This window comes from Hermetia illucens, chromosome 4, assembly GCF_905115235.1.
Source record: "Hermetia illucens chromosome 4, iHerIll2.2.curated.20191125, whole genome shotgun sequence".
NCBI lineage: Eukaryota > Metazoa > Arthropoda > Insecta > Diptera > Stratiomyidae > Hermetia > Hermetia illucens.
The window spans coordinates 69,756,242-69,771,898 of NC_051852.1; positions in this window are offsets into that span (position 1 = coordinate 69,756,242).

Consider the following 15,657-nt stretch of genomic DNA (forward strand, 5'->3'; position numbering starts at 1 on the left):
ACAGGTCGAAATCGAGTAAAAGGTAGCCATTTCTTAGTTTACTATCACCTTCGAGAAAGGACTGCGCTTTACTCCAAATCCGTCGATCAAGTTTGTCCATTGATACCTAAAAACTCCCATTTTCTCGTTTCACAGTACGGAGTACTATTTTATGTTAAAATTGATAGGCCAGTAGCTTCCTGTAAACTACAATTTTTATTTTTCAACGTAGATATATATTTCGGGAGCAACTTAGCCCTTTCATCAGTACAAAGCTACCTATTCTGTGTGGTTTTGTGGTATGTTTGTCTAGTTGTAAGGTATAAATTGTTCTTTGGTTTAAGCACATGCTATGTCAAATGAGTATTGACATGCACCACCTTTTCACTTTATACCATATAACCGGCTAGGCCGGATATTTCCGTAGGTTTGCGTTACAGACTTAATTAGTCACGCTTGAGCTTTTAAGTTATTATTCTTTTTATACCGCACGTGTATTTCTTTTCTTTGCTCAATAAATAAATTTGAAATCTGATGAGGAGTGTACAATCCACAAAAGCAACCGTACACCAAAGGCGGACCTGACCTCCACAGAGGAGGAGCGTACTATCCACACAATATGAACGATCACCAAAGGTACACTTGCCCTCCACAACAACTGTTGGATTGTGGAATGCTTTTCGCGGAAACCGAATTGATGTGGTGGTATTAGATTTCAATCCACAATGATTTGCTTCAGGCTGTGCACGTCTGTGGAGAAATTCTCCATACAAACTCAGGTTACGGTAACGGTTGCAGGAACATCAAAATGTTTTGATATTTTGTGGGCGTGGCCTCTAAATGTGAATCGGTTACGAATCGGTTCGGCGTGTACTTGATCATTTGAAAAGCTTCCGAGCGATTTTAATGTGCTGCGAACGCTTGAGATGTTCATATCATATGATGAACGATGATATGGTTTGATATGCGTTCGATTAGTTCTTAATTACATTCTCAATGATTCCTCCAGTTCTTATTCCTATCATTATCTAGGAAGCCATTGTATGAGGTGTTTTATGAGTAGGATTGGAAATGGAAAACTGTTGATATGATATATGATTATTAGATTGCCACTATGTAAAATTAAAGTGGAAAACTTTAAATTACCCGGTCGCTACAAGTTCATTACGATAATGTCTTAGTTTTCTTCTTTTTCGATGGCTCATATTCTTTTCTTAAAGTGCATTTACCTTATTTGGAATATGAAGACATGTTCTGTGATATCTTATGATGTTCCTTATCCTTGAATATTCACACAGATGTACATTTGATATTTCATACCTTTTATTATTGGTTTATGACGCTTCGGATGCACTTTGAATTTCTTATCGTTCAATTGAATGGTTCATAATTCTCGTTTGAACAAGTCTTTAGGGTAGTAACACCTACAATGGTATGTGGCGATATAACTATAATACATATATTTGAATTAAAATTTGAGAATTGCTAGTATCCCATTAGGATCCCCTATCGTTTATCCAAAGCTTAGAAGGACATTTCAAAGCGTTTATTTTCGGTTTCGGAGAAGTATGTGACTATTTGTTTATTTGTTCCGGAATTAGATTCTATGAGTTGAGCAACAGTAGCCGATTTATACTGGATGTACTTTCTTATAAAAAAGAGGGAGTTGTTGTTTCGTACGGCTGATTTCAACCATTAATTATTTGTATATGTTTACATTAACTCTTAAAGAAAGTAATTATGGAGGAATTTTACTTGAAAGAACAATGATCCCTCTGGTCTACCTTAATCCTTTTATTAGGTTATTTAATTGAAAGTAGGCGACGCATGGCTGTATAGGTTGAATTCCAGCACATGCCTCGTAATTAATAATTATGTTCTGTATTAACAAAAGCTAAACACCGCGTTTGGGTATTGTTCAAATAGGAATTTTGTTTTTTTAAAAAAATGGGTTTGCGATGTACCTGTACCCTAACTTTGTAACTAACTTTGCCTAGCATTTTCCGATAATGAGAAATTATAGTGACACTTGTCTTTTGCTTTATCTTGAAATTAACTAGTTTATTAAGATGCAACACGTAATCAAAGGAACATCATTTAAGATACAATAATCAGCAATTCGCTCAATATGCCGTTAATTTCTTTGTATTTATGAACATGAAATTAAATTAAATTATGCGCACTGAAAAATAAGAAGTTGATCCATCAAATTCTAATTAACCTATTGATGAAAGATGACGCAAATATATATTTTGATATGTTTATATTTGCGGTCTATAGGTAAAATGACCTTCTATATGCGGAATAGCTTCTTCTATAGATATAATTTAATTGTTTGGAACCATTTATTAATTTTTCAGGAGAAATCTAAATGCATATGACAAGAAAAACAAAGCATTAAATGCAATGTTCAAAGGTGGCACATACATTTCCTCATTTTGCTTTTCTAATAAGCACATTATTTAACATAGTTTTCTCATTTTTTGCTCTTTAGCAATCATTTCCCTTGCAACGGATCGTCGGGTAACTTAATTAGTTTGCCTGCAAAATGGAAAGTAAGATCGACAATGGCAATCATGGTAATTAGGTTGGAGACAAAAATTCAAATGTCTGTAAAAAAGGAGAGGAACGCAATTAGTGCATGTTCACAGGTACCATATATCCATTTTCAGGTTTACCTCTTTATCATGTTTAATTTGTGTGGTGTTTTGTAAAAGATTGTTGGTTGAGTGAGGTGGGAAATGACGACAATGAAAATAATGATGGCCAATAAAAATTGAAGTCTAATAAATGTTGGGATGGGACGCATATATTTTTAGGAACCTTTTTTAAATATGCACGGCGCCTTTGAGAATTATTGCTTGCTGAACAAAAAATTTCCATTGTTTTATTGTCTTGGAAACATTTGCCTTGTGCAGGATCGGTAGTAATATTTATGGCTTAAATATTTTCCGGCGGGGTGAGCTGGCTAATCCCAAATTTGAGGATTATGATAGGCAATAAAAAGTAAGTCTAGTTTAAAAATGAAAGGAAAATTCTTAATACATGTTCAAAGGTGAAACATATTTTTAACATACAGTTCGCCCTTGGTAATGATTAAACAAGTCGGAATACCGGAAGCTCGCGCTTCGGGCATAAAGGTTTTGTGTTCATCTTATGTAAGAAACTTCAACGCACATTTTTCTGTCCGTATATAGCTACAAATCCAACATAATCCTTCATATTTTTCCAAACTACGAGACATACGTACATATTACAGCCATAGATATCACGCTCACCCTAAACACACAAACTGCCTATTATCGAATACTGTACACATGTATGCACGTATCGTACCCATATTTCCGACTTACTTCCTATATCTATTTGAATTAGGCACTACCCGCAAAGTTCATTAGCACGCATCTATTATATACCTACATACACACATGTCTGGCTGACAAATAACTAAAAAACTAAAACAAAATAATTCTCTGCGACCCAATTCATAAGAACTCATTTCGTTGTGGTATTGACGAATTGATATGTGATGATGACGTCATGCAGGTTGTAGAGTGCACGAAATTCACAAAAAATTGTAAAGTTTCACCCCCTATAACTTTGTTAATAATAGTTGGATTTTCTTCAGACTTGACCAAACTGTGCATTATGTTCTTCATTACACGCATGCCAAATTTTGTACTTCTGGGATGAACATAAGGGGGGGGGGGCTGGCGGGTAAATTTCTAAAATGTGGAAATATACTATTATTAACTTTATTTGTGCAGATATCGGAACCAGATATATTTTGAGGCCTAGATTTCGTAGAGATGCACCACTGTGATTTTTTTCTGATTTTTCGGTTGGATAGATTCTGAGAACGAGAACTGTTACACTTTTTGGGGCTCATATTTTGAACCCTCACTCCCCTATGTTTCATCTAATATCAAATATTGAACCAGGTTCGAAAAGTACTAATTGAGACCTCTCATTTGATACCCTACATGGCTACATTCTGTGAAAAAAAAATTTGCACCCTCCATTCACATGTATGGGGAGCCCCCCCTTAAACTTAACACAAGATGGCGCCACTTACTGCATGTAAAGGGATCACCAGATTACATACTCTCACCAATTTTCGTGACAATCGGTCTAGTCGTTTGCGAATAAATCGCGTGTGACAGACAGACAGACAGACAGCCAGACAGACAGACAGCCAGACAGACAGACAGACAGACAGACGGACAGACAGACACCGTCTCGATTTTAATAAGGTTTTGTTTCACACAAAACCTTAAAAATGGCCCTTCAATAGATGGTGACGTCGCCATATCGAATTAGATATAGTTTTAATGGAATTTCCGATCGACAGAGATTACTCCTGTAGCAAGGCAGAAAACGAGGTAAAATAATTTAGTATTGACGAAGAAATTAGGAAGTTACCTGACACAGTATAAATAGGAACATTATATTCGTAGATAGTCAGTAAATTATAAGCCGCTTACACCATACATTGTAATTTTTTACTAATAATTTTTTCAGCTAAATTTATAACATTAATTAAGAAAAACTTGATAGTACTTGGATTTGCCATTGTTTGCTCTATATTTTAAATTATTATTGTAAGAAGTTATTTACATTTGTAGCAAGTAGTATGGCAGGGATTGAGGATACCGAGGGTGTGGAGGGAGTTTTTCTCCGTCCTACAAACCTTGCCGGAGCTTTGGAAGATCAAAGCGGGTGTCTTTAAAGACAAACATAAGAAAAAAAATTGCACTTTCAAAACTATTGGAAGTCCATAAACGGCAACGCGAATGAAGACACCGTAAAAAAGACTTCAAATATAAGAAGCTGCTACCGCAGAGAGGGTAAAAAAGTCGAGAGGAGCCGAAAATCTGGAGCCGGCGTCAAGGAGGAGTATGTACCAACGTTATGGTACTTTGATCTAGTTGAGTTCTTGAGGGATCAAGAAATCCAGTTGAGTGGTACCTCTAACGTCGACTTGGATGATGGAGATCTTGAGCTACCAACGGTAAGTAACTCTGAGTGAAATTATGCGGTGTTTCCAACTATTAATTAATTGAAATGATTAAAACTTGTTGTTTCTTTTTCGTTGGTGTGAATTTTTATTCTTGCAAATACCGATATTTCGGGAACCACTTGTTCCCTTCATCAGTGCTAACAAGTTTGCTCATCTGTAGACATTAAGGTTCTATTTATACTATTCTAAATCTATATTATGATATATACTATGATATTATGATTATGGCTAAAAAACTTATATCTAGGTCCTGAAAAAGAATAACAAATGCCTAAAGAAAGAAGTGGGCTCATTCCCACGCACCACCAAACGGTTCCATACAATACACCTTGACATAGCAGGGCCTTTGCGAGTCTCGCATGGTTACAAGTATTGCCTCACAATCATCGACAGGTTTACGCGGTGGCCTGAGGATATACCTCTGAAAGACATTATGGCGCAATATTGTGCCAAAGCCCTCTGTCGAGAGTGGATACCTCGCTTTGGCGTCCCTGCAGTGATCATCACTGACCGCAATCCAATGGGACGCTGAAAGCCGCCATTATGGCACGCAACGATCCTTCCTGGACCCAAGTCTTGTCTCTCGTCCTACTCGGCCTACGTACAACCCGCCGAAAGAAATTTACTGCCAGCCCCGCGGAGCTGGTATACGGGGAGGACCCGAGACTCCCAAGTGATCCGATCTTCGACAAGAGATCGGGTCTCACAGAGTCGGGGTTGATGCGTCTGCTGAGAGACAATCTCCGAAGCATCAAGCCCACTCCTCCCGCCCAACACTCGTTCGCACCTGTCTGTGCGCCCAAGGAACTGGACACGTGTACGCACGTCCTTTTCAGGACGGATGCCGTCCGGAAACCGCTGCAGTCTCCTTATGAAGGCCCGTACCGCGTTCTCGAGCGGGGAGAACATTTCTTCCAGTTCGAGATCGGTGGACACAGAAAGGCGGTCTCCCTGTCCAGGCTGAAGCCCGTGTATACCCCAAAACAACGGCGCGTTCGCGTCAAGGACTGATGGGGAACACAGTTCCGGATTCGGCCGCTGAAACCCCTTCGGTTTCATATGGGGGCGGAGTGATGTGGCGCGGCAGGATTCGCAGCATTCGAAATTTACACACTCCGCTTACGATTTGAATTTTAAAAAGTTTTTATTTTTTTAAAATCAAATTAAGTTTAAATACTAAAATAGTGTGCGCTCGGAAGCAGTTCACTTTTGCTCACCACACGACGGTTGTCTAATGGTTATCCAGGGCTAGCACTGGGAGGTGTGAGTCGACATGATCCTGGCCCTGGAAATCGACAAAAATTACCGAGGATTTAATCTGTTTTTCGTGAACAAACGGTGTCAGCAAATCTATACATATATTTATATCGATTTCATTTCATGTTTTTCGAAATTAGAAGCTTTTTATAAAACTTTCGTGACAGTTTTGTTTGAAATTAATGAAAAGTAAAACAAAAATATTCTTAAATTCAAATTAAAAGAAGTACATAACGTATATACTGGGTCCATTTGTACCCGAAGCCGTTTGTATTTCGGCTTCTAGCAAAGACTAACGGCCTTACCTTCGGCAACCGCCGCAGGACATTACGTAATGGGATTACATAAGTTAAAAAATATGAATATTCGAGCAAAAATGCTTCCAGGTAACGGTAAAACAATGACTTGTTTTTTGAAAAATTGAAAAACATTTTTGGTTAAATCGCACACATTAGCTGCGTACTGATTGACGCTAGCGAGCTTGGCAAAGCCCACGACGACGAACCCGGTGAATGTCGTTTCGTTTGCTTGAGAGCATTTAACTTTCAAAACGGAATGTTGAGGAGGTAATTATTTAGGAGATACTTTATGCGTCCGAATAGCTGAATGGTTAGAGCACAAGGCTGTCGTGCGGAAGGTTACGATTCAAATCTCACTGGTGGCAGTGAGATTTGTATCGTGATTTGATGTCGGATACCAGTCGACTCAGCTGTCAATGAGTACTTGAGTCAAGTCAGGGTAATAATCTTGGGCTAGCACAATGCTGACCACATTGTTTCGTACAAAGCCCTGGTCCAAAATGGATTGTTGCGCCAACGATTATTATTATTATTTATGTAATTGTACGTAATGTAATCATGGGAAATTCCTTTTGTTCCACGGCTGATTTGACCTATCGTTTCAACGTTTTGAAATAACAACGTGAAGTGTGATCGAAACTGGTACAACGAATAACAATCGTGGTTAAACGGAAACGGAACACTTCGCCAAGCTCGTGCTCCACCTAAAGCATGGATATTGCTCTTGTAGACTTTTCGGTCTACATTATCGCCACCCATACGCATTCCGTAACCCATAACCGCAACTCGTTTAGGCGGATTTTATTCACAACGGTCGTGGAATCGGTGATAAATTTGGTCGTTATGTAGACTACGAAACCGTCAATCCTTATGTAGGGGAGCATATCTTCTTCTAACCATTCTTGTCTCGAACACGGCCAAGAGTCAGCAAGTTTTTTTTTAGAATACATAAGGACTGGCAAGATCTGTTTGTATAGTAAAAGCTTTGACCCTATGGTGAGACGTTTCGGGTGAAATCGTTTTTGTAAACTAAAATAGGCTCTGTTACCAGTCAACAACCGTGCGCGAATTTCGTCGTCAGAGCTGTTATCAGTTGTATTTTGTGACCCTAGGTAGGAGAAATTATCAACGGTATCAAAGTTGTAGTCTCCTATTTTTATTGTTCTGGTTTGTTCAGTGCGATTCGGTGTTGTTAGTTCTCTGTTTTTTTTACGCGGACATTGCGACCATACATTTCGTCTTGCCTTCATTAATGTGTAGTCGGAGATTTCGCACGGCCTGTTCGATCTGGATGAAGGTAGACTGTACATTTCGGGTTGTTCTTCCTAAAATGTTAATATCGTCAGCGTAGACCAGTAGTTGGGTGGACTTAAGGAGGATGGTGCCTCTCGCATTGACATCTGCATCGCGAATAGGACTCCCCTTTGTCGTATGCCGTTGTTGATGTTATATGGTCTTGTGAGTGATCCTGATGCTTTTATCTGGTCCCGTACATTGGCCAATTTCGTCTGGTATACCTCTCATGGCCGTGTACAGTTTTACTCTGACTATGCTATCACTGGCGGTCTTAAAGTCGCTGCAACTGATGTCCATATTCTACAGTTTTTCCATCGCTTGCCGCAGAGAGAAAATCTGATCTGCTGCTGATTTGCCTGGAGTGAAGCCTTTTTGGTATGGACAAATGATGTTCTGAAACTGGTGACGGCGGGATTTGTTATAGTGGCTGGATGTCGGATACCATTCGATTCAGCTGTGAATGAGTACCTGAGTCAAATCAGAGTAATAATCTCGGGCGAGCGCAATGCTGAACACATTGCGTCCAGTGGCAGTGTACTGTAGTGTACCATTACGGTCTTGAATTAAGTGCCCTAGCGCACTTCAAGGCCCTGATTCAATATGGATTGTTGCGCCAACGATTATTATTATTATAAATATTCCAGCATTGGGTCGGGAGTTTTTCTTCATGTGTGTAGTCGCCTTGATGCATGATGACCGATTGCCCCTGTCATGCTTGATGGTTACAGGCGTCGCGAGAATATGAAGATTTGTACTGTAACATAGGGGTTACCTACGAATTCAATGTATTAGTTTATATTTTGTATGATGTAATGGACAGCGCTTACCGAAACTAGCAGCTTTTTCTGGATTTCACTGTGACTTTCCACAAAGCGTCAATATTCTGCCATGACCCTCCTACAGGATCTCGTTATTTCGTAGCAATTGGAATTTTTCTTCCGTTTATATAATTTCTATACTACATGCATTCGAATTTGCGTCGGTTGCATTGTTTGCGGAGTTTCTTCTTACTCTGTCTCCCTTTGCCATGTCATGTCATGTCATGCATGCATAACATGCATTTTCGTGTACCAATACTTTCGCTTCAGCTAAGTTTCCTATTTTCTTCCTTTATCGTGCATACTTTCATAAACAATCATAAACAGTTCTGGTGTAATTATGCTTGTTACGTGTTTTATTAGTTACGAATAAAATCTGTCAATGCTTATTATGCGTTTTACTAGTTACAAATAAATTCCGTCTACACTTGGTACACGTGCGACTTGTTTAAAGTTCGCAGAAGAGCTGAATGCTTAGAACATCTCCCTTTTTCTGGTTTTAATATACATATTACCATACTTACATAATATCAACTGTGCATACATAGTCTTTCAAATATTTAGGCTTTTTCAATACACGTCCTTATCTCGCAGTTATTACATTTGCTGCTTTATGTGATCCTTTACATTTTGACTAGTATTTTTATCACAGTTATTATCGATATGATTATTAACATCCATAGATTCATCTTGACTTGCGTATTCTCCAAATGGCATATCTAATTCAAGCTTAGTTGCATTAAACTTTGAACGCTGAGTTAAATCTTTTCTATTACGTGCTACTGTAACTTCCTGTTTTGTTTTTGCATTATACGACCTCGGATTACTATAATAATAATAATAATCGTTGGCGCAACAATCCATGTTGGATCAGGGCCTTGAAGTGTGTTAGAACACTTCATTCAAGACCGTACCTCCACACTAGGAGGCAATGTGGTCAGCATTGCGCTCGCCCGAGATTATTACCCTGATTTGACTCAGGTACTCATTCACAGCTGAGTCGACTGGTATCCGACGTTAAATCACGATACAAATTCCGCTGCCACCAGTGAGATTTAAACCGCGACCTTACGTAAGACAGCCTTGCGCTCCACACCCGGTTTCTACCGCGCGGTCAGCCAAAAAGGATAGTGCAGCAACTGAAGGAACTCGAAATCTGACCACGGCCGGTCGGTCGGTGACACTGTTACCTAACTCTTCTAAAATACGGGAGATGAACGCCCGGCCGAAGGAAACTTCAGCCGGAAAGAAGAAGCGACCACCTTCTCCTCCGCCTGTACCCGGAAAAACGGAAGAAAGGGAGGCTGGTAATGTGGACGCTACTGGTCTAACGCCGGTATGCAAAAGTAGATCCATGCAGCCCGGACTCCGTGAACCTGCGCGTCCTTACGTTCGTGAGGCCAAGAAGAAGTGAAGGAATTGATCTAACAATCTGCATTTCAAAGTTGTTAGAGTTAATTAGAAACTGGCGAGCACTAGATGAAGTCTCACTCTCAGATTGCCGTTACTTAGAATTTAGTCTAACTATTCGGTCTATAGTACAAAGACGGAATCTTAGGAAAACAGATTGGACAAAGTTCAATGAACTTCTTGGGGACAAAGTTGAGCTCCCTAAGCGACTAAGAAGATCAATTGAAAACTCTGAATCGCAGACTTTTAGAGTGCTTTGATGAGGCTTGTCCTAATTCCCGTGACCAGCGTAGTAAAACGGTTCCATGGTGGAAGCGAGAACTGCAGAGACTCAGGAAATCTACCACACTACTTCTAAATCGTGCTTGCAAAAGCAATAAAGACAAAGACTGGCTGAACTTCCGCAACTCACAGCGTGAATATAAAACGTTCGAAACGAGACTCTTTTAGAGCGTACTGTGAGGAAGTGGAAGGTAAAAGGGAGACTTCCAGGTTATGCAGAGTCCTTAATAAGGATGAATCGGCCAAGTTGGACTTTCTTAGAAAACCGGATGGTACTTTCACGAACTCCAGAGTTAAGTCTATACAAACTCTCTTGGAAGTACACCACCCGCGAGAACACGTCTCAGAAGTGGGAAGAAGAAGAACACGAAGGTGTTGCGAGGGGAATTGGGACACTGCGAGGGCGGTTGTTACTAATGAAAAGCTGAGAGCTGCTATACTATCATTTGAACACTTCAAAGCACCTGGTATGGATGGCATCTACCCAGCGACGCTAAAGGAGGATATAGAGCACTTAGAGCAACTTCTAAGAAATATTTTTCGAAGATGCCTTGCTCTGGGCTACGTGTCTTCCTCTTGGCTGAAGGTGAAGGTAGTCTTCATACCAAAGCCTGGGAAAGATGATTATTCTAATCCAAAGAACTTTAGGCAAATCAGCCTAACATCATTTTCGCTGAAATGTCTGGAGGCTGGTTGAGCGTCACATTCGCGAGAAGGCGCTAAAGTTGCGCCCCCTAAATAAAGACCAACATACTTATCAACGTGGAAAATTCTCTACTCTTCTTTCTTTGGTTTCAAAGATAGAGGGTGCAACTCTGAAGGATGAGTACGCGATGGGGTGTTCGTAGACATTGAAGAGCCGTTTGACTGTGCGCCCTTCCAAAAGCTTTGTGATGCCGCCAGAGAGCATAGTGTTGACGAAACTCTAATAAAGTGGATCTACGCTATGCTAATGCAGAGACTGTTGTGTGCTGAAGTTGGTGTTGATCGCTACCTAGCAACGGAAGCGACGAAAAGCTGGCCTCAAGGAAGTGTGTTATCGCCACTTCTGTGTACTGTGTGCTGATCAACCCACTACTATGCGAACTGCAAAATCTGCCAATACACGTTCAAGCTTATGACGTGACTGTGCTGGCTGTTGGTCGAGATCTCGGAATGGTGTGTAGAAATACACAACGCGCCGCGGCATGGATTTTCAGTAAATCCAAACTAAACCACAATGGTATTATTTACGAAAAGGAGGAAACTGAATGGTCTTTGCCTTCCAGAGATGAGGGGTACAACCCTTCAACTCTCCGAAGAAGTGAAATATCTGGGATTTGGACAAGAAGCTGCTTCGGAACAAACATGTAGAGGGAAAGATGAAACGAGCTCTCACAGCTTATGGGCTGTGTAGGCGGACCTTTGCCTCGACATGGGGACTTACGCCTCAGGTAGTAATGTGGATATATATTGCTATCATTAGGCCGATTGTCGCCTATGCATCCATAGTGAGTTAAGTTGAAACAGAAGAGTTTTCGCCGTAAACTATGTACACCGCAAAGAACTGTGTGTCTGGGTATCACCGATGCCATGAGCACGGTATCCGACGCAGCTCTGAATGCATTACTCAATTTGCAATCCTTGGATTTGTTTACTCAGTGCACTGCAATGAGAGCAGCTCACAGACTATTGCGATTAGATCTATGGGAAAACAATGGACGTGGGGGGCACAAAATAGATTTATTGGGAACTGAATCTAGTTTTCGCAATGCCTTCCGATTCTCAGATTCCCATACCTCTGTTTGATAGGAGATATCATGTTATCTTGAAACGGAGAGAAAACTGGAACGTACCAGAAGAATGCGTGTCAGGATATACCGATGTCTTCTACATCGATGGCTCAAAGACAGAAAATGTTTCTGGAGCTGGAGTCTACCTCTCAAATAAAAACGAGAAGTGGGCCTTTCCTTTGGGACAGTACACAACGGAGTTTCAGGAGGAAGTGTATGTGATCCTAAAGGCGGCAACCTGGATTATTGACGAGTGGTTGAATGCAGGCGCATCGCAATCTGTAGCGACAGTCAAGCTGCATTGAGGGCGTTGATCAATTCCTTGCTCACTTCAAAAATTGTTCAGGGATGTAGAAACTGATTGAATGCTGTTTCAAGACTCAATATGGTGGATTTACTCTGGGGTGGAAATGAAATCTTGGATGCTTTAACAAAAGAGACTTCAACTTTCCCCATGTTCGGATAGGAACTAGCAATTGGGTGTCGATAGCATTGACTGGTGCTGGTATCAAAAACTGGGAACAAGCTTCCCATATTGACAGGTGGCGAAGCTTTAATGCTCCTAGACAGATTAAAGTCTTCCTGTCAGGACCAAACAAACATACTGCAAAGTTTATACTGTCGAAAAGCAGGAAAACTTGCAAAAGTATTGTGAGCTTTCTGACTGGCCATAATTCACTAGCTGGGCATATGTTCACAATAGGAATTATCCAAGATGATACGTGTATATCCTGTAATGAGGAAGCGGAATCCACGGAACGTTTTCTATGTGAGTGTCCCGCTTAGGGACGCATCAGACATCATTATGTTTATTCTAGGATTATAAAATTTGGCATGGCTGTAAAGAAGAACATAATGCACAAGTTGGTCAGTTTGAAGAGAATCAAACTATTATTAACAAAGTTAGAGGGTGTGAAATTTTGCCATTTTTTGTGAATTTCATGCACTCTGTAACCCGTATGACGTCATCATCACATATCAATTCGTTAATACAACACTTTTTAGTCATTTGTATATGAATATCAATTACTCCAAACAGACATGTGTGTATGTAGGTATATAGTAAATGCGCGCTAATGAAGTTTGCTGGTCGTGTCTAATTCAGATAGATATATTTGTACATTAAACCAGCCGTATTTAATATACGTACTATGTGTATGCTTTTGTGCACGAAGTAAATCGGAAATATGGGTACGATCATACGATTTACGATTACGATTATACGTGCATATATATGTACAGTATTCGGAAATAGGCAGTTTGTTTGTTTAGGGTGAGCATAACATATATGTCTGTAATATGTACGTACGTTTTGTTGTTTGGAAAAATATGAAGGAATATGTTGGATTTGCAGCTATAAACGGATAGAAAAATGTGCGTTGAAATTTCTTACATAAAATAAACACAACACCTTTATACCCGAAGCGCGAACTTCCGATATTTCCACTTGTTTAATCTTTGTGACGGTTCCTGCTGTTCCCATCCTTTTTATTTCATTTTTCAATTTACTTATCACTTTAAAAGGCATGTGTCTACAGGGTTCTACTTGACCACTACTTTCCCTTCCCAATCGTTCTAATTTTTTTTCGATTATAATTTCCTACATATTTAATATATATTTAATTTTCTACATACATTAATAGGTATAATATTACACACAGCCCCAGTATCAATTTTAAAGATTTCAGATTTATTTATTGAGCAAAGAAAATAAATATATGTGCGGTATAAAAGGAATAATAACTCAAAAGCTCAAGCGTGACTAATTAAGTATGTAACGCTAACCTACGGAGATATCCGGCCTAGCCGGTTACATGGTATAAAGTGAAAAGGTGGTGCATGTCAGTGCTCATTTGACATAACATGTGCTTAAACCTAAGAATAATTTATAACTTACAACTAAACAAACTAAACAAACATAACACAAAATAGTACTCCGTACTGGGAAACAGTAAAAAGGGGGTTTTTAGGCACCGGTGGACAGGATTGATTAGGGGAATTGGAGTAAAGCGCAGTCCTTTCTCAATGGTGTTAGCATTCTGAGAAAGGGCTTTTACTCGATTTGGGCCTGTGCGAGGACAGTGACCCAAGGCGGGAGGGATGAAAAGGACTGTGGGATTGCGGGGCATATATTGTGGGGCTTAATTGGTAGAAGGAGGGACCTCAATTTCGGGAAAAGATTAATGCTTGGAGATATTACATTATGTGCAGGCTAATTAGTGTCTATCGTCTTAATATGGACTAAGTGAAGAAAAAATAATAGCAGGTGATTTACACCTGCGCGGGGATTGACTGCCAGAACATTGAACTTACGCGTTCAGCCTCTGTGAAATTCCGGGGAGGAGTTTTAATAAAAGGAGGGGATGAAGGAAGGAGGGGAGGCGTGATGGTTGAGAGGAGAGCTACTGTCCGAGAGGAGAGCTACTGTCCGAGAGGAGAGTCAGCCCTGACACGTAGTACCTCTGCTCGCGTAATAGTGCATTGCGTTTAGCGAGATTTTTTATCAGCGGGTTAGGGTGGGACAGCCAATTTTTCAGTCTGACGTGCGACAACTTGATCATGTGCGGAATTATGGGGCAAATCCCCGAAGGGTCGTACAGAAGAGAGTTTTGGTGAAATTTTAGGTTTGGCCTTCTGTATTTGGCCGTGCATTTCCTGAATATCGTCCTTTCAAAGCGTTGGAGAGCTTCTGCTATGTTCGGTGACATGGTAGCCCATGCTGGGAAACCGTAGGTCAGGATTGGACGAATGAGAATTTTGTATAAAAGGGTTTTGGTGGCAGGGGACAGGGTCCGGGATGAGAGGAGGTTTTCTAAGGCGGCTGAGGCCTTGGCGATAGCAGATCTAGCGTGAGGGTTGGATTTGAGTTTGTTGTTGAGGGAGATTCCCAGGTATTTAATGGTTGGTTTCGGCTTGAGCGTGTGGTTGGCAATGCGCAGGTTTTTACTTTCTGGCACTGTTCACAAGTGGCGCTCCCCACTGGGGTTTCTGAAGCAAATAACCTCAGACTTATCAGTACCAATTTTAAACGCAACTCTTATCTTTGACTTCACTATATTCACATTTTGTATACAATCATCTTGATCATCAATAGAATCTACTACATTCACAAAAAATTCTTCTATATTCTCATTTTCATCAGACTTCTCGTACAGTATATCTAATAGGCAGTACCCACACTAAAATGCCCCGACTTATAAATGCATTGCGGAAGCTTATCCGTACACGCACGCCCTAAACAAGGCATAATCTTCATCAAATCGTATTGGTAAGAGAGATGGAAAGAACATGTCAGCCATATTTGATTGAAAGAAAAATTAAATTAAATTAAAATACGATATTTTCTTTCATGAAATGCGTGCACAACGAGAATCTCGCTCAAACTCAAGGGCAAAGCAATTTGAAATTGAGATTTCCCTTTTCTGGGGGCAGGAGAGAGCTTGGTAGCGGGATAGTTTCAACCTGTGGTCCATTGTAGGAAGGAGCCGTGTACTATTTAGCGGCCGGTACGGCATCAAGGGACA